Source organism: Pan troglodytes, chromosome 2 (assembly GCF_028858775.2).
Source record: "Pan troglodytes isolate AG18354 chromosome 2, NHGRI_mPanTro3-v2.0_pri, whole genome shotgun sequence".
Classification (NCBI taxonomy): Eukaryota; Metazoa; Chordata; class Mammalia; order Primates; family Hominidae; genus Pan; species Pan troglodytes.
In genome coordinates, this window is record NC_086015.1 from 22578201 (window position 1) to 22596613 (window position 18413).

Genomic DNA, 18413 nt, shown 5'->3' on the forward strand with positions numbered 1-18413 from the left:
ATTTAGTTAATGGTATTGTACCAATATTAATTTCTTACTTTTGATTATTGTATCATGGTTATGCAAGATGTTAACCTTAAGAGAAGCTTGGTGAAAAAGGTGTATAGGAATTCTATATACACCCTTACCTTCCTCTGTAAATAAAAAATAATTTCAAAATAAACAGTTATTTTTTAAAAAAGGATTACAACGTTTTTGAAGCTTTAAACTGGAGTTTTTCACTTCTGAGGACCAAGAAGCAAATAGCAAAGAGTTTCTTGGTCCTCAGCAAGATCATCAAGATGGCTACAAGGAGCTATTTTCTTTTTCATAGAGAATACTGATCCTGCCCTTTGAATAATCTTAGCATCAAGAGGAATAATAACAACAGTAGTTTACATTTGTTGAGTGCTTACTACACACCAGCCACCTTGCCAAATATTTTGCTTAGATATCCTCTCATTTCATACTTGCACTAGTCTTATGAAGACATTCTACCCAATGTTATAGATGTGGAAACTGAGGCAAAGTGAAGTTATGCTGAAGGCTACATAATAAATAGCTGTTGAGCAAAATGGGATTCAAACTACTCAAGATGCCTAGCTCCTAACTCATGCTAATAATAATAATAATTTGAGTAAGTAATATGTGCTATAGAATCTACTAATTTTTCAAGAGTGTTATTTTGTTTAATCTGTCTGAGAGGTTGTCATTTTCACTGTCTTCAGTTTATTGATGGGGAAACTAAACCCTGGAAAGGAAGCACCTTGCTAAGATCCATATCTAGAGATCTTAAGACTTCACTCTTAATTCCTAGTCTGCCTCACTATCTTTACAAAGATGTGTCTTTTCCTGCTGCTACTGCTAAACTCAGGGGCTACACCATGATATGATTTTTAAAATGATAAAACTGTGTTCTAATGTTCACCATGATTCCAGTTGCTTTGAAATCAAAGTGATTTAAAATTGTTCTTTTTAAGTGCCATGACACCCAGGATGCAGCTGTAGGAACACCACTGGGTCCCTGGATGTCATGGTAAGGGTTTCACATAATATTTCACATCATGACGCCATCTAAAAACTCCCCACCTACCAGCCTGTGTTGCAGGCAGTTTTTATCAGTACAAACTGTTAGTACTCTTTATGTCACAGTGCCTTCCTTTCAAAAGGCAATCTAACAGAGGAATTTTCTTTCTATTTTTATGCTCTGAAGTAAGCCCTTAAGTAAAAGTGCCATCAAATGATTTCTCAGAAATTATAAAGAAACAAAAGGACCATAAACAAGATAAGGTGGCATGAGGAAACATTACAAGTACCTTTCAGAGCTGACTGGCAAAGAAACTCCTGAGGTGATGGGAAAGGATGAGTTTGCCTCTGCTGCATGTTGCCTTTCAGGCTTACTGCTTTCTAGAGTTCAGTCCTTGCATTGAACTTCAGGGAGCCATTTTGCACAGGAAGGGGCTGTTACACCCATATCATTGCTGTCATTGATTTAGCTAAATATATCTTGGGGTCCCTCACCTTCATCTCCATAAGGGCCAATCTGCAGGAAAAGAGCCCACCGCCAAGTGTAAGAAAACAGTGGTGCCCTATAACTTTGCAACCAGGTACCATAAGCCAAGGACGTTGAGGGATGATGAAACCAGACTGGGAGGTGAAGCACCATGGGTTCCAGAAATAGAATGTACTTGAAAGTAGAAAAATTCACTATTGTTAATAACCATGGCTCAAGAGAAGCCTTTTATATTCTGTTTTTTTAAATTGGATACCCCTTATTCATGAACTGATAGAAGGAAAGTGTTTATAATATAAAATAGCAATCTATTTAGTCATCAACAAATACTTACTGAACACTCACCATGAACTAGGCATTATGCCGGATGCAGGGATAGAAAGAATTGTAAGACATAGTCTCTGTTTTTGAGGACTCATCATTTGTTGGGGAAGATGAACTTGAAAACAAATAATTGAAATTCAGTGTGATATATCTCAATACAAGGTAGGTACCAGTTTGTTGAAAGGACCAAAAGAGGGTGTGATTTTCTCTGCTCAGGAAAGATTTTCCGTGAGATTTTTTTTCTCATGGGGATAAAATAATTATTAGTGTTAAACTATTTGGTAAGATAGTTTTACATGCACCTGCAAGGATGGTGCCATCTATTGTCAGACATAAAATTAATTTGAAGTTAAATTAGTCCTGTCTTTACTGCTTCTTTTTATCTATTCAATATAATTAAGCCAGCTCTCTTGTGCTCTTACCCTCTTAGACAGGAAAAGGCCTTCTGATCTACTCCTGCCCCAACTTATTCCAGAATGGTGGCATGCATTTTCACCTGTACAATAGTGCCACGTTCCTAAAATGTGCTTGTTTGTGTCTCATTTCTGCGTCTTTGCATATACCATTTTTCCCATCTGGATTGTCTTCAAAAATGCCTAACAAAACCCAATCTATCCTTTTACAGTTCTACCCCAATATTACTTCTTCCAAGAGCAACCTAACTGTAAGTACAGCCTTTCTTTTGAATGCCTAGAGGGCATTGTTTATGTCTCCTTAATTTCACTGCTCACACACTTCCTTAGCATGCAGATATTTACACCTCTACCCTATACATGATTTCAGACTTTTTCAGTAGTCAACTGGAACATTGAATTCAAGATATTTGGCAAATAAATGCACTTATAGAAAGTGATGGTGAGAAGTTGCTAGAAAACTGAGACCCGACCAACTGCGAACAAGCCAAGAATGCTCCACAAAGAGAAGATACATTCCAGAATTACACAGTGAAGAATGGGGTGTGAAGGCATTGTGCCTTCTCAAATATCTGGTAGGACCCAGTCAGGGCCAGATTCATGGTCATGCAACCTGTGCAGTCACACAGCATTCCAGGGTTGATTTAACCTTCTGCTATTGACATCTTGAAATTCTTAATAATTTTTAACAAGGGGATCTGCATTTTCATTTAGCACTAAGTCTTGCAGATTATATAGTTGGTCTTGCACTCAGTTTAGGAAATGATTTCAAGATTCAGAAGAGTTAGCAAGAACCGGTAAACATTGACCCTTGTTTATAGCCTGGCAATGTACAATTGAAGAAATCAAGATGATCTGCATCATGTTGCTGTGGGGATCATGAGGCTATTACTTCCTTTCTACCCTGCTACTAACCCTCACTATCCCCTTCCCTCTAAAACAATTCCATGCCTCTAGTTAGCTGGAGAAAATGGATGTAAGATGGTATATTAGTTTGGTAGAGCTGTCATAGCAAAGTACCACATGCTTGTTGCCTTAAACAACAGAAATTTATTGTCTCGCAGCTCTGGAGGCTAGAAATCCAAGATCACGGTTGGTTCCTTCGTGGTTGTGAGGGAGAATTTGTTCCTGCCTCTCTTCCAGCTTCTGGTAGCATTGGCATTCGTTGTCTTGTAGATGGTGTCTTCCCTGTGTCTTTACATCTGAATGTGTCTGTCAGTGGCTACAGTTCTCCTATATATAAGGACAGCTCTTCAACAGGATTAGGGCCCACCCTAATTACTTCATTTTAACTTGATTATCTCTATGAATACCAAACTCCCAAATGGGGTCATATTCTGAAATACTAGGGGCTAGAACTTATGACATCATTTTTTTTTGGAGGGGGATATAATTCAACCTACAGCCGGAGGATTTTGTCATACAGAATTATTATTTGTATTTAATTGAAATTAAACATCTCAATTTTCTGTCCTATTAAAAGGAAATTTCCTACTCCTTTCCCTTAGAATTTTACTGTTCAGAGGGGATTAAAATCACCATTCTATCATCACATACGAGGTGTCATTAGGATGTCATTAGGATGGTTTCCCCATCCACTCTCACCCTCATGCCAGGAGGTAACGTATACATCAGGTTGACTCCTGAACCCACATGGTTTAGCCACATGAGTGGCACAGCCATCTAGAACTGGAAGGAACACTAAAGGTAACTTAGTAGGGCATCTTTATTTTACTAATAAAGAAATCCAGGTCCAAGAGGTTAAAATAGTTTACCTCAGAGTGCTTAGCTAATTAAGGGTTGAAGTGGGATCAAAGTCACGTCATTCAACTATGAATATAGAAGCTTTTCAGTGTATTATTGTTTCCACATATTCACATCCACAAATAAATATTCTAAAAACTTTAGAAAAAAAAAGTTCAAATACACAGCACATGTATTCCCTCTCCAATGTTTACGACAAAGGTAAAAGCCTTAAAAATGCTCGCAGGTGCCATACAGATGATGGAAGTGAAGTAAGAAGGCAGGGTGTCAGTAATAGAGAGTTCAGCAAACTGAAGAGCACAAGCCCTTCCCATGAAAGGGATGGAAGGCAGTAACCATTTCTCAGCCCAGCTGCTTACTGCCCTGTGGAATTACATGCTCACTTTTCCAGATCTTCTGATATCTAAAGGAAACCTAATGATCTGGATTTTATTTAGAATACTCAAATTTTAAGTGTGGTGTAAAAAATATACAAATTCAAAGAAGCACTGTATAGTCAGAATTTTTCAGGGGGCTTGCCCAGTTTAAAACCTATTTCATATCTTCTCCTCTTTTCTTACTTTTCCAATAATCCCTTTACTCCTTGGATGGTTGCTAGGTTTAGGAACAAAAAGGCATTCCTCAGGAACAAATGTAATCACCTTTGGCAATACGTGTTTAAGGCTTTCTGTTGGATTTCCCCAAGCGTTCTTTCAAGACTTTTCATTCTCCTAGTACATATGCTGTTGTTCATTTTCAAGGTTGGTATGTAATAGTAGTAAAGTTGGTATAGTTAGTAATTAATGGGTCTAAATTATCTGTCGTCTTAGTATTTGAATGTCAAAAAGGTTTTATGAGAAGGATATACATTTTTCAGTTTGGGGTTAAAAATTCCACTTCCTTGAGGTACGCATCGACTTCAAATGTTTTAGGGCATGGAGGCAATCTAATGTTTAGCGCTATATAGTGTGTACAGGTGGTTTATCATAAAATGGTAACAATGCTGGCTCAAACTTAATGTACTTACCCTTTTCTTAATGCTCCAGGTAGGGTATTTTTTTTTCTTTTAATCTCTAATTTCACTCACCAAGACTGAGTGTTAAATCTATTTTTTTTTCTTTGAAGAAGAGGTCAATCACTCAAACCACCACAAAAGCCTATCTGTTTTACATTTATTCAATGACTCCTTTACTTCCATTCGATTTTCTACCTGTATAAAGTTATCCTCTTTGGTTTGTCTGTTAGCATTATGAAGGTGGCATGTGTGTATTTTCTATTATAGAAGGAGTGACTTTTGGCCTTTGAGGCACTTGACCTAAAGGTATTATTCCTTAGACAACTTACAATGGCTTCTTTTCCTTTCTTTCTTTTTCCCTTATTAGGCACGCAGGCACTCTGGTGGTGTTTTTCATTCTTCACAGCGCAGAAATTGTGTGAAAGACAATAGGCTTGTTTCTAATTTGGTGTTTCCGAAAGCTTGGCAAAATAGAAATAAGACTGTATTCAAAAGTTGAAAAAGAGCATGTAAATAGCAATAACTGAAATTTGTGATTAAACAATTAACAAAAAAGAACCCTATGAAGTCATTAAAAGTATAAAGAGGGAGGCACTTCCTGCTTTATCATTACTGGGTTGAGCTGTTATTATTTAACACTGATTGAGCACCAGCCACGTGGGAGCCATTCTGTGAACAGCAGAGTTGGAAACAGTCACTTTCCAGTGGCATTCTCTCTGGAGCCAGCAACAAAACCTGAAAAAGTTTTAGATAGCACTTTATAAAGATAGGGAATCAAGGGAAGGGAATATAGACAACCTGAGTATTGGGACTATAGCAGAGAAAAATGGGCTTTGGAGCAAAACAAATACACAAGCAAATAATAAATTTGAGTTTGAATCTTGTCTTCCCTCTAGTTATTGCCAGAACCTTGAACAAACTATTTAATTTTTCCTAATCTTAGTGCCTTCATCTTTAAAATGGGAGTGAAGTATACCTCTTACAGTTTTCATGGGACATAATGATCACAGAAAGTCTAAGAACATTCTAAACCCTCAGTAAAAGATAGTCATTTTATTATGATTATTGTTACTAGCTGACTTCATTTATAACCATCTCATTGTTTTATAATATTGATGAATTCCAAGAATATTTAAATGTCATAAAGAATTTGAAAAAGAGGAATTTAAAGAGATCAGGGAGAAGTGTACCAGTCAGTTAGGATTATGTTAGTTCATTTGGCTTTAAGCCAAGCAAATATTCAACTGCCAGTTAAAAATGTACCACCTGCCTTCGCCCTCTCTTTAATATATTCTTTAAAGTAGTATGGTGGAAGATATCCAGCTACATTCAGAGCATGCTTTTTAATTTGCGGTTTTGAGCAACCAGATTCTTGAAGGAATCCTAGCTTTGGACTTATAAACAATGAAGGAATTTGAGGGCTTTTACTCCCAACATGTTTAAAGGGAACGTTGCTATAGACAAATGCATTTATACTATGTTTTGCTTAGGATTGCTCTCTGTTCATATAGAATGATGATATTTTCTCCTCTGAATAGTAACAGATGCAAGTTGAAGATAATGTAATAATGGCTTAGTAAAGATAAGCATATTTTCACTTGTGAGAGATGGAACACGTTAGAGGAAAGCAGAGAACAAGAGCACTCTCCTGCAGTAGGAAATACATTTGATGACCGGATGCAAATATTATACACTTTTGAAAGTGCTTGATATTGCAAGTATCATTTTGTAGTGTACACTTCACTCAGCACATTTACTATTTTATTTTAATGCGCCCGATTAGCACTGGAAGTGGAGAGTGTTATGGATAAGAAATTATATAAACATGGAGGATATAGCTGTGGTGATCAGGAAAAAGCTGAGGGAGCAGGCATATGAGGTATCCCACAGACAGGCTTAACCTCCTCATTCTGGAGGAAGGAATGCAGCAGGAAATGCAGCCACGTTCAACAGACAAGAATATTGAAAGTGGCAACTACTTACATACAAAGAGAATTTTTAAAAAGAAAGATACCTAGTAAAGTGCTGGACATATAGTAGGCACTCAATATAGATGAAAACTTTTTTTTATTAGCCCCCTTTTTCCAGAAAGTATGACATAATTGCTGGCTAGTGGGATATGAGAGGGTATTCATTGAATGCTATTATGTGTCACAAATATTCTGATAAAAATGATTTTAATTTGCACCATAACATTTAATTTTTTTTTTCTTCCTAGGGACTTATCTTCCTCAGTTCTCTGTGATGAACTTTTGTAGAGCCACACGAAAGGAGGTTTTTAGCTCTCACCTGTGGTCTTTCTTCATCATGCACCTCCTAGATTCAAAAGTTCAGCAGGGGCATGTCAAGCTATATAAATAAAAACAAACTAAGAAAAAATGTAACATTCCATACCTTAAAACGCAACCTTAATAACGTGAAAGACCCTGAAGGACTTGAGATGTGAAGATTTTCTACCACGGTCTTTGCATGTATTATTTGTGACAGCTGTTCCTTTCTACTCCCTCTTGCACACATCTTTAGTTACTCCCTGTTCTCCATCCCTCTGATAAAATCTAGAGTTCTCCTCTCAAATTAGAAAATTAAAAAAAATAAAAAATCTAAAATTAAAATTTAAAAAAATTTTTAAAATCTAGAGTTTAAAAAAAATGTTCTTTCTCAGGCTTGTGAACCATATTGTTAGTTCACAATTAAGAATGATGTACATCTATTGGACAAGTTTTAATTAATTCTTTCCCTTGGCTGATTAGTAAATTTCTGCAGTGAGTACAAATGTTTACTTGGAGGGATGAAGAATGCATTTATAGGTTTGATGATGAACTAGAAGGTCATGCCCAAAAGATATTTGTGTCCATTTTTTTGGAGAACTGTAAAAGAGTGTATTATTGTGAGTTGGATAATGGTGCGTTCCTTCTATACTTAGTAATTTCATAGCAATGATACAGCTGTGTACTATGGGAAACCACCCAAACACTTGGCAGAAGTAGAATACCAATGTACCAATGGTTCATTTCTAATTAAACTTGTTTATTAATTTTTTCCCAGGGTTTGTATGGCCTTATTTCAGGTTTGAGCTCTTTCAGAGATACAAGGACTGAAAGTGGGCAAAGAAGGGCTATTTTTAATGTTCAAGACTCATTTTTTCTGAACCATCTCCTTCCTTCTTTTTATCCATCCCCTCATAACAGGCATCTATTTCCTTAACTTTTATCCTTCCTGTCTTTCATGCAAGATTCATAGGGAATAATTTGATATCAGATAGCATAAATATAAATATAAACATGCGGCTTTTCTCAGGCATAGTTAGAATATTTAAAATCTGATTTTGATTATGGATTGAAAAATGATGTCACATTTATTGGGAAATTAGATGGTAGTGAGCTGCTAGGAGAAAAGAAGCCTTATAGGGCTTCTGGTTTAAGCACAAGGTGATAGTAAGTCATGGGTTTTTTTCTGAAGACTAAAATAGCCCTTCCAGTTGGCTTAGCAATTCTTTGGGAATTATATAACTTATAATTAATAAACAAATGATCAATACAATTTGTTCCAGTTTGCTAAGGACTATTCCCCGCCTCTACCCCCAAATCATCCTAAACTCAAGAAGGATAATTCAAATTTCAAAACAAAAAGCCATCATAGTACATTGTACTTTGCAAAAATGCCTTCTGATTTTGCTTTTTCTCCCACTACGTTGTATATTCAACTGTTATATTAGAAAATGATTGCAGAAGTAGAGAAAAAAAGGCTAAAGCGAGGAAAACCAAAAATATAGTAGTTTTTTGCTCATTCATTTATTCTCTCAGAAAATATTTATAGAGCACCATCAAGAACTAGGTACTGTGGAGAGTACAAATAATATTTTTTTCTCATTTGAGAGGAAAAATAATTGCTGATTTATCTTAAAATAATAAAGTCCTCATGTAAGAAAAAAGATTTTTAAATGATCACACACAACCATTTCCCATTTGTACAAATACATGTTGCACAACCCTACAGGGTGACTTCTGCATGTGGACCTCTGTAAGAGGTCCCTGTTGATGTTGTGTAATGCCCAAACTACTCAGTCCTCTGAGGCAGCTCTTTGATACTTACTTTAGGGGCAATGAAAAAATGACTCTTTGTCTCTAATATATTTCTCTAGAAATTTTTCTTCTTTGTTAATATGATAACCAAATTCCCTCTTACTCTTAAAAAAAATCAACCGAAAAAATTTCAAATTAATCCAGATGCTCTAAAGTGTTTTCTCTTTAAAGTTCATTCTGTACTTAACATGGAGAGAAAGGTGAAACGATGAGGAAGAGTTTTGAAACAGTTTCTAGTGACTTCCCCATATTATAGATTATTAGAGCTATGGAAAAGCAGGTCTTTTCTCTCTGATTGAATGGAACCTGTTCAGCTCTCCCCGCCAGACATAAATTACTCTCTTTGAGTCAAATGGCTGGCTCCTCTTTATGTAAACTTGATTAAAAAAAGAAAAGCAGAAATTGAGCCAGTAGGGCAAAAAAGACTGAGTAGATTCTATTCAGTCACAGAAAACCAAAATCATCAATGCCTTTATCATGCCTTTTTTTTCTTTTTAACAAAGCAACTCCCAGTTAAAGGTGGGCTATTTCATTTGGGTCAGTGCAAACACACAGCCATCAAAGGGTTTCATGAGTAATTAGTAATATGAACACAGCCGTCACATTCTGAGATGTGTACATATCTATCCAAGCAGAGGGGAAATCGTGTAATTAATTTTGAAGCTGTTATGATGTTTCAATTGATTTGGATCAGAAAAAGGAGAACAATTAAGAAGAATCAGAAAACAATATCCCTTTTAGTATTCTAAAGGGAAGAGAAAAATTAAATAGGAGTTTAATTGAAAAATTCTGATCTATATGAGGGAAATGGAATGTTGTGTAAAAAGGAATAGTGACTTACTATGGGAGCCTTAATACTGGGCCAGCATCTTGGGCAATAACGTTTAAATTCCAATGACTAAAAAGCTTTCCGAAAGGTGGGAAGGTCAGCTCAGAAGTCAAAACGTTAAAATTGTTTTTCCCACTACTCAGAACTTTAATTTGAATAGTATCATTCTGGAATTAGTCTATTGGAAAAATATTACTCCAAATTAATTCTTAGTACAAGTATAAAATATTGTCATTATTTTAGTCATTCTATCACCTTTTGTGGGCTATTTTACCTTCTTCCTGTGAATCTTTATGAAGTTGGAATAAACGTGTCTGTTTTCATAGCCTATATCCTTATGAGAATGCCATTAGTAACTTACTTGTTTAACAGGTAAAGCATAATGACATATTTCCAGGCTAATGTTATAGGGTAAATTTTTGAAAAATTAATGCATTTTAAAGTTTTCAAAACAATGTTGCATATACAATAATAAGCTAAGTATTACATGGCCATAAAATAATGCATTGTCTCTATATACATTTAGAAATTACTCCTTACTTACTTAATTATGTATTAAGCATCTACTACGTTTATCATATTATTTCCTACTGCTTGTTTGTCTGTTATTACTAGAAAAAATGCATGCAAGGTTTCCCTGTGTCCACTGTACTCATAATTCTCTTGTGAGCACAGATTTTCACAAAAACCAACTATAGTGTCTTGGAACCCCAAAAGCATGTAACTTAGAACTCACTTAAACAGTGGTGGGGGTAATACAGACAAGAAAACATGTATTATACCAACTACATGTTCTATTGTTCAATAGTTTGACTTAAAAATAATGATGTTCTTGTGAATTATGACAGAATTTTGTTTTAAAAATAACTAAAATTAGTATTTTATATATATATATATATATATATATATATATATATATATATATATATATATATATATATTCGAGACAGGGTTTCACATTGTCTCCCAGACTGGAGTGCAATGGCATAATTATTGCAGCCTCTACCTCCTGGGCTCAAGCAATCTTCCCTCCTCAGCCTCCCCATTAGCTGGAACTACAGGTGTGTGCCACCACGCCCAGCTAATTTTTTGTATTTTTTATTGTAGAGATGGGGTTTTGTCATGTTGCCCAGGTTGGTCTCAAACTCCTGGGCTCAAGCAATCCTCCCACCTTGGCCTCCTAAAGTGCTGGGATTACAGGCATGAGCCACTGTGCCTGGCCCATTCAATAAACTTTGTTCAAATTGTGTACTTTGTCTCTTGATAAATGTAGTTGCCTAACCTCAAATCTCCTCATGAGCCAGTTTATTAGAATAATTTTTTGCTAATCATATAAGAAAATTGGAGTCAAAAGAAAAGAAAGGGGTAAAAAAAGTAATGTTTTATGAAGACAGTTATTCCTGGCCTTTGATTAGGTGAACTTTTGGCCAGTTGATAGAATTCCGCTTTCTTGTGATTTGGCATTTAGGTTCCCTTAAATTCAAAGTACTTGCTATATGGAGAGAGGGCATTACAGGCAGGCCAGACAAGATGAAGTGTTGCTTTTACTCTCAATATTTTATTTGCTAATTTCAGTGAACAGGGTGAAGCAATAGAACCTGGTTGATGGTTGATATAGGAAACAACCTGTTTGAATATGCAAAATTATATCTATTTCATTGCCATGTGTTAGAATGTGTTAGGTAAAATATTCAGCCTTTTCCATCTTATATTCCATCTTATATTAATATATTATACTATAATATATATTATAGTATAATATAATATATTATACTATAATATATATTATAGTATAATATATAACAGCATAATACATATTATAGTATAATATATAACAGCATAATACATATTATAGTATAATATATAACAGCATAATACATATTATAGTATAATATATAACAGCATATTTCATATTATAACATAATATATAACAGCATATTACATATTATAGCATAATATATAATAGCATATTACATATTATAGCATAATATACACTAGTATATATTAGAGCATAATATATACTAGTATATATTAGAGCATAATATATACTAGTATATATATAATATATATATACACTAGTATTATATATAATTATAATTATATAATTATATATAATACTATAATATATAATATACTATTATATATTATATATACTATTATATTATATACTATATATACTATTATATAATTATATATAATACTATTATATATAGTATATATATACTATAATATATAATTATATATTATAGTATAATATATACTATGTATATTATGCTTACATTAGCATAAAGTTCAGGCTAATTGAGAATATTGCCTGATAGTGCATCCTTTCTCAGTGCTTTCCTAACTCTCCTTTTTCTTCCTCGAATCGCAAGAAGAAAACAGCTAAGAACAGTTTGTGGTGCATTCTGGGGGCATGGGGATTTCATGAGCTTTCACATACTCTAACCACCTGTATTAGTGCATTTTCATGCTCCTGATAAAGACATACCTGAGACTGGGCAATTTACAAAAGAAAGAGGTTTATTGGACTTACAGTTCCACATCCCTGGGGAGGCCCCACAATCATGGCAGAAGGTAAGGAGGAGCAAGTCACATCTTACGTGGATGGCAGCAGGCAAAGGGAGGGCTTGGGCAGAGATACTCCTGTTTTTAAAACAATCAGATCTTGTTAGAGCCATTCACTATCACCAGAAAAGCATGGGAAAGACTCGCCCCATGATTCAGTCATCTCCCACTGGGTCTTTCCCTCAACACGCAGGAGATACAAGATGAGATTTTGGTGGGGAAACAAAGGCAAGCCATATCATTCTGCCCCCGGCAATCCCATATCTTCACATTTCAAAACCAATCATGCCTTCCCAGTAGTCTCCCAAAGTCTCAATTCATCATTAACTCAAAAGTCGACAATCCAAAGTTTCATGTGAGACAAGGCAAGTCCCTTCTGGTTTTGAGCCTGTAAAATCAAAAGCAAGTTAGTTACTTCCTAGATACAATGAGGGTACAAGCATTGGGTACATATAGCCATTCCAGTTGGGAGAAATTGACCAAAACACAGGGGTTACAGGACCCATGCTAGTCCAAAATCCAGTGGGGCAGTCAAATCTTAAAGCTCCAAAATGATCTCCTTTGACTCCATATCTCATGTCCAGGTCATGCCGATGCAAGAGGTGGGTTCCCATGGCCTTGGGCAGTTCAGTATCTGTGACTTTGCAGGGTACAGCCTCCCTACTGGTGGCTTTCACCAGCTAGTGGTGTCTGTGGCTTTTCTGGGTGCATGGTGCAAGCTGTCAGTGGATGTACCATTCTGGGGTCTGGAGGATGATGGCCCACTTCTCACAGTTCTATTAGGCAGTGTCCCGGCAGGGACCCTGTGTGGGGGCTCTGACCCCACATTTCCCATCTGCACTGATCTAGCAGAAGTTCTCCATGAGAGCCCCACCCCTGCAGCAAATTTCTGCCTGGGCATCCAGGCATTTACATACATGTTCCAAAATCTAGGTTGAGGTTCCCAAACCCTGATTCTTGACTTCTGTGCAGTCGCAGGCTCAACACCTTGTGGAAGCTGCCCAGGCTTCGGGCTCGCACCCTCTGAAGCCATGGCCCAAGCTCTACATTGGCTCCTTTCAGCCACGGCTAGAGTGGCTAGGACACAGGCACCAAGTCCCTAGGCTGCACATACAGGGACCCTGGGCCTAGCCCATGAAACCACTTTTTCCTCCTAGGCCTCTAGGCCTGTGATGGGAGGGGCTGCTGTGAATACCTCTGACATGCCCTGGAGACATTTTCCTCATTGTCATGGGGATTAACATTCAGCTGCTCATTACTTATGCAAATTTCTGCAACTGGCTTGAATTTCTCCTCAGAAAACGGGATTTTCTTTTCTATCACATTGTCAGGCTGCAAATTTTCCGAACTTTTATACTCTGCTTCCCTTATAAAACTGAATGCCTTTAACAGCACCCAAGTCACCTCTTGAATGCTTTGCTGCTTAGAAATTTCTTTTGCCAGATACCCTAAATCATCTCTCTCAAGTTCAAAGTTCCACAAATCTCTAGGGCAGGGGCAAAATACAGACATAACATAACAAGAGTCACCTTTGCTCCAGTTCCCAACAAATTTCTCATTTCCATCTGAGACCACTTCAGCTTGGACTTTATGTCCATATTGCTATCAGGATTTTGGGCAAAGCCATTCAACAAGTCTCTAGGAAGTTCCAAACTTTCCCACATTTTCCTGTCTTCTTCTGAGTCCTCCAAACTGTTCCAACCCCTGCCTATTACCCAGTTCCAAAGTCACTTTCATATTGGTGGGCATCTACAGCATCACCTCACTCCCAGTAGCAATTTACTGTATTAGTCCGTTTTCACATTGTTGATAAAGACATACCTGAGACTGGGCAATTTACAAAAGAAAGAGGTTTATTGGACTTACAGTTCCACATCCCTGGGGAGGAGCAAGTCACATCTTACATGGATAGCAGCAGGCAAAGAGAGGGCTTGTGCAGAGATACTCCCATTTTTAAAACCATCAGATCTTGTGAGAGCCATTCACTATCATGAGAACAGCATGGGAAAGACTTGCCCCATGATTCAACCATCTCCCACTGGATCCCTCCCACAACACACGGGAATTATGGGAGCTACAGGATGAGATTTGGGTGTGGACACAGAGCCAAACCATATCACCAACTCTGTGATTATGATGAAAAGAATATGAACAAAAGCCACTCAGTATGGACAAGCAAGATTTGTATGATGTACTTAGAAAAACTTGCTCTTATATTTTTGCTCTATCTATTCATCAACTTTTTTTCTATTTTAGAATTGTATTCTTTTCACTTCCTATCTAGCTACACTACAGAGGGATGTTTTTTGGGGCCTTGCTTGGAAGTAGAGTGTATGGTGGGTGGTTGTCATTTATTCTGTCATTACCTGAAACTTGGTCCTTGGACCCATTCTTCTCTAGAAAACAACTGTTTTGAGGATGATATATGTCTTTCAATTGGGTGATAATAAATCAAGGTGGCACAGAGCCCTAACTGCAATCTTTTCAAAAAACAATACTATTACAAGAAGCACAAAGTGAAGTCTTTAGGTTTAAGATACTGGGAAACCCCAGTGTTTCTTCTGTCCAATGGTCCCTTGCTTTTCTGCTCCTTCATTGAATAACCATATGAATATACTGCAGAGGCCTTGTTACCTGGTCGCTAAGGCCTCTGTCTCCTTAGCAACTAAACTTTTCAGGGATTACAGGGAAAATGTTTCCTTCAGCCTTGAAGCTGTTCTAATGCCTTCAAATGTCAGGAAAAAAAAGTTTGTATAGTCCCTTGGGTGCTGGTGGGGCAAGAGATAATATTTAAAAACATGTTTAGTAGGTTCTTTACTAGGCAGAAAGCTTCAATTTAAATAAACCTTAAAATTTATACAGAAACGTGTATAAATTTTAAGCATAACACAAATGTAAATAAGTTGTGGAGTTTGAGCAGAGGAAAACCCCCTTATTTGGCTATCTTAAAGGCATCAGGTATGGGACATTATGATGCCCTCTATCTACCCATTTTCAAAGCAATGGGGATTTGCTTTTACAATTGCTAAGCCAAAAAAGCAAAGGAAATTGGGTCAAAAAATCACTCACACTGATTTTCATCTTGAGTATGCAAGGAACATGCAGTTTTTAACATTTCTCTATCAATTATTAGATCCTCCTCACCTCCTCATAAGTACCCACCTATCCAATATCAGTTCTTTTGGATTTTTCCTTATGTGATCCGTAATTTGGACATTCTCTTTAAGTAGCATGATCTAATGGAGATCATGTTTCTGCAAACTCTTCTCCCATACCTGGACCCCAAACCATTTTTTTTTCTCAACCGAACAGCTGAATGTAGAAAAGAGACTTACCATCTTCTTATGGTGTTGAGGAAATAGATTCTCAGATCTTTGTTTAGTAATCTATGCTGTTCCTGGAATGGTGAGCTCTGAAGTATAACTAATTCCATCCCTGCTGGCATCTACTGCTGAAGGATGCACCTGGTAGTCCTTAGGGTCTCCATTTTTTCTTGGATTAGTCAGAACTCTTGTATATTTGATACCATCTGGCACTCCCTGGTGCCATGGATACACCTGAGAGACAGTGACAACTCCTACACATCAGGCCCAAACATCTGCTTTGTGGTCTTTAGCTATAGCAGACCCTTAACTGACATCCAGGTGCCCCTCAGACCCATGTAGAGACATCTGAGTCCCATCCGTGCCTGTGAGAATCAAGTTTGACTCAGGAGAAATAACTTTGACTCTCCGTCTGGTTAAGCTAGCCTATACCAGCAAGACTACTCTCACGTGGCTGACTCCACATTGATGAGCCAGAAGACTCAGCCCAGGGTACTAAATGTGAATTAGGATGAAGGCCCCTTGATGTCTGTGTTCATCTCAACTTTGTTTATCACGCCAACCTTACCCCTAATTCCCAACCACCTACTCCTACAGATATACAATCGCCATACAGTTCTCTAATCCCACACTTCTACCTCTTTCTTGTCTACATAATTCCATGTCTTAAAGAAATATGATTTTTTATTTTCCCTTTTTATCTGTCTAGGCCTTTTTTCTACCTTATATTTTTCTCTAACTACAGTCTCATGCTTGAGTTTTAATGGTGGACAAATTATGGGAGGGACATTTCCCCACCAAGGGCACAGATCAAGAGGCTTTTTCTAATATGGTACCTTCTGCCCATTGTGTGCAATCAAGCTTATCATCTGAGAGCAACCTGGGAAAGAAAGAAATGCAGACAGAGTAAGAAGAGGCTGAAGGCCCTAAGAGGTGGTAAACGGAATGAGCATCACTAGATAGAGAAAGGGGTTCAGACAGCAGGGATAAATAGGGCTCGGTGAGTTCCACAGGACAGTGAATGGGAAGAGGAAATTTTAGGGTTTCCTTAGGGCCTTTTTGGAATATGCTAAGCAGGATATGGGTGGGAAGATAAGGTCAGATATGAGAGAGGCTGGATTGTATATCAAATTGGAAGGAAGAGGGTAGTACAAATCAGAAAGGGGCAGCAAAGTCAGGAGGCAAGGGAGTCTAATAATAGCAGAGGTAAAGTACAATGAAAAAAATATTAGCAGAGGTAGTCAGGTGGAGGTCAATGGGGTGGAGTAAAGACATGAGGAGAAATGTTCTTTAAAGTTAAATGTGTGGGGCCAGGCGTGGTGGCTCATGCCTGTAATCCAAGCACTTTGGGAGGCCGAGGTGGGTGGATTACATAAGGTCAGGAGTTCAAGACCAGCCTGGCCAACATGGAGAAACCCCATCTCTACTTAAAAAAAAAAAAAATATATATATATATATATATATGTGTGTGTGTATATATATATATATATATATATATATATATATATATATATGTATTTATACACACAGGTGTGGTGGCAGGTGTCTGTAATCCCAACTACTCAGGAGGCTGTAGCAAGAGAATCACTTGAACCGAGGAGGTAGAGGTTGCATTGAGCCAAGATCGTGCCACTGCACTCCAGCCTGGGCAACAGAGCCAGACCCTGTCTCCAAAAAAAAAAAAAAAAAAAAAAAAAAAAAAAAAAAAAAAAAAACCAAAAAAGACAGTTAAATGTGTGGAAGGCATTCCCTTAATGTGAAACTTACTCAGCACATCTTCCTAGGGTGAATCCTTAACAAAAATAGACAGGACATGCCAAACCCCCAAATATCCCACTTATCATCAGCATGGCTGAAGGGGGTTCACTGAAAATGAATTTCTACTGTCATTTTCTTTTTTTTTTTTTGGTCTCTGCCTGGGTTCCATGCAAGCAGGCCCAGGTTTTTCACCTCAATTGTGAGAGGTACAAAATGGGCAGACAAATCATCTTCCCCATTGTCAATTTTTGGTCTCAATCTGGGTTCCATGCAAGACTCATGTTTGTCACCTAAACTGTTAGAGGTACAAAATTGGCAGACCAATTATCTTTCTCATTATCAACTCCATCAGAGTCCCATGATTGATACTTAATAGGCCCTTAATATGTATTTGCCAAGTGATTGAATTGATGAATCAATGAATTACTCCATGGAGTTCTTAAGGAGTGGAAGTCTCTAGCCCAAATAAATGTATCCTTAAATATTATACGAATGTGTATTCAAATTCATTTTCAGTTGAGAAAAGAGTTGATAAGTGCCAGGTCATTTAGGTAAATGAGTCAAATAAAAAATTCAAAAGGCAGCAAATATTTTAGAAGGGATCATATAAGACACCTCTGTGAGGTTCTCTATTACCCTGCTGTGATAGTAAAGTCCATCATCAATGCAAATAATTGCTGAAGTGCATTGATAAGAAAGACATCTTAATTAAAGATTCTACTATAGACATATGTGAACCAATCCAATTTCTAGGCCACAGGGCAATAATAACCTTCCTGTCTAACATGTTTCTTATTTTTATGAGCATTTATTCTTTGGAGCAATGCTGCCTAATTGGACCAAGCACAGGGGAAAATAACATGAAT

The 18413-nt window shown here is 37.1% G+C and overlaps 1 long non-coding RNA gene across 1 annotated transcript in view; it reads left to right on the plus strand.

Moving 5' to 3' along the window:
• Positions 1 to 8424, plus strand: part of LOC134809542 (uncharacterized) — a 148678-nt gene extending 140254 nt beyond the window's left edge. Inside the window, exons 7-9 of the long non-coding RNA XR_010155510.1 lie at positions 960 to 1015; positions 2442 to 2480; positions 7206 to 8424. This is a non-coding gene — a long non-coding RNA (uncharacterized LOC134809542). The remainder of the gene's footprint in view (positions 1 to 959; positions 1016 to 2441; positions 2481 to 7205) is intronic.
• The last annotated feature ends 9989 nt before the right edge of the window (positions 8425 to 18413 follow it).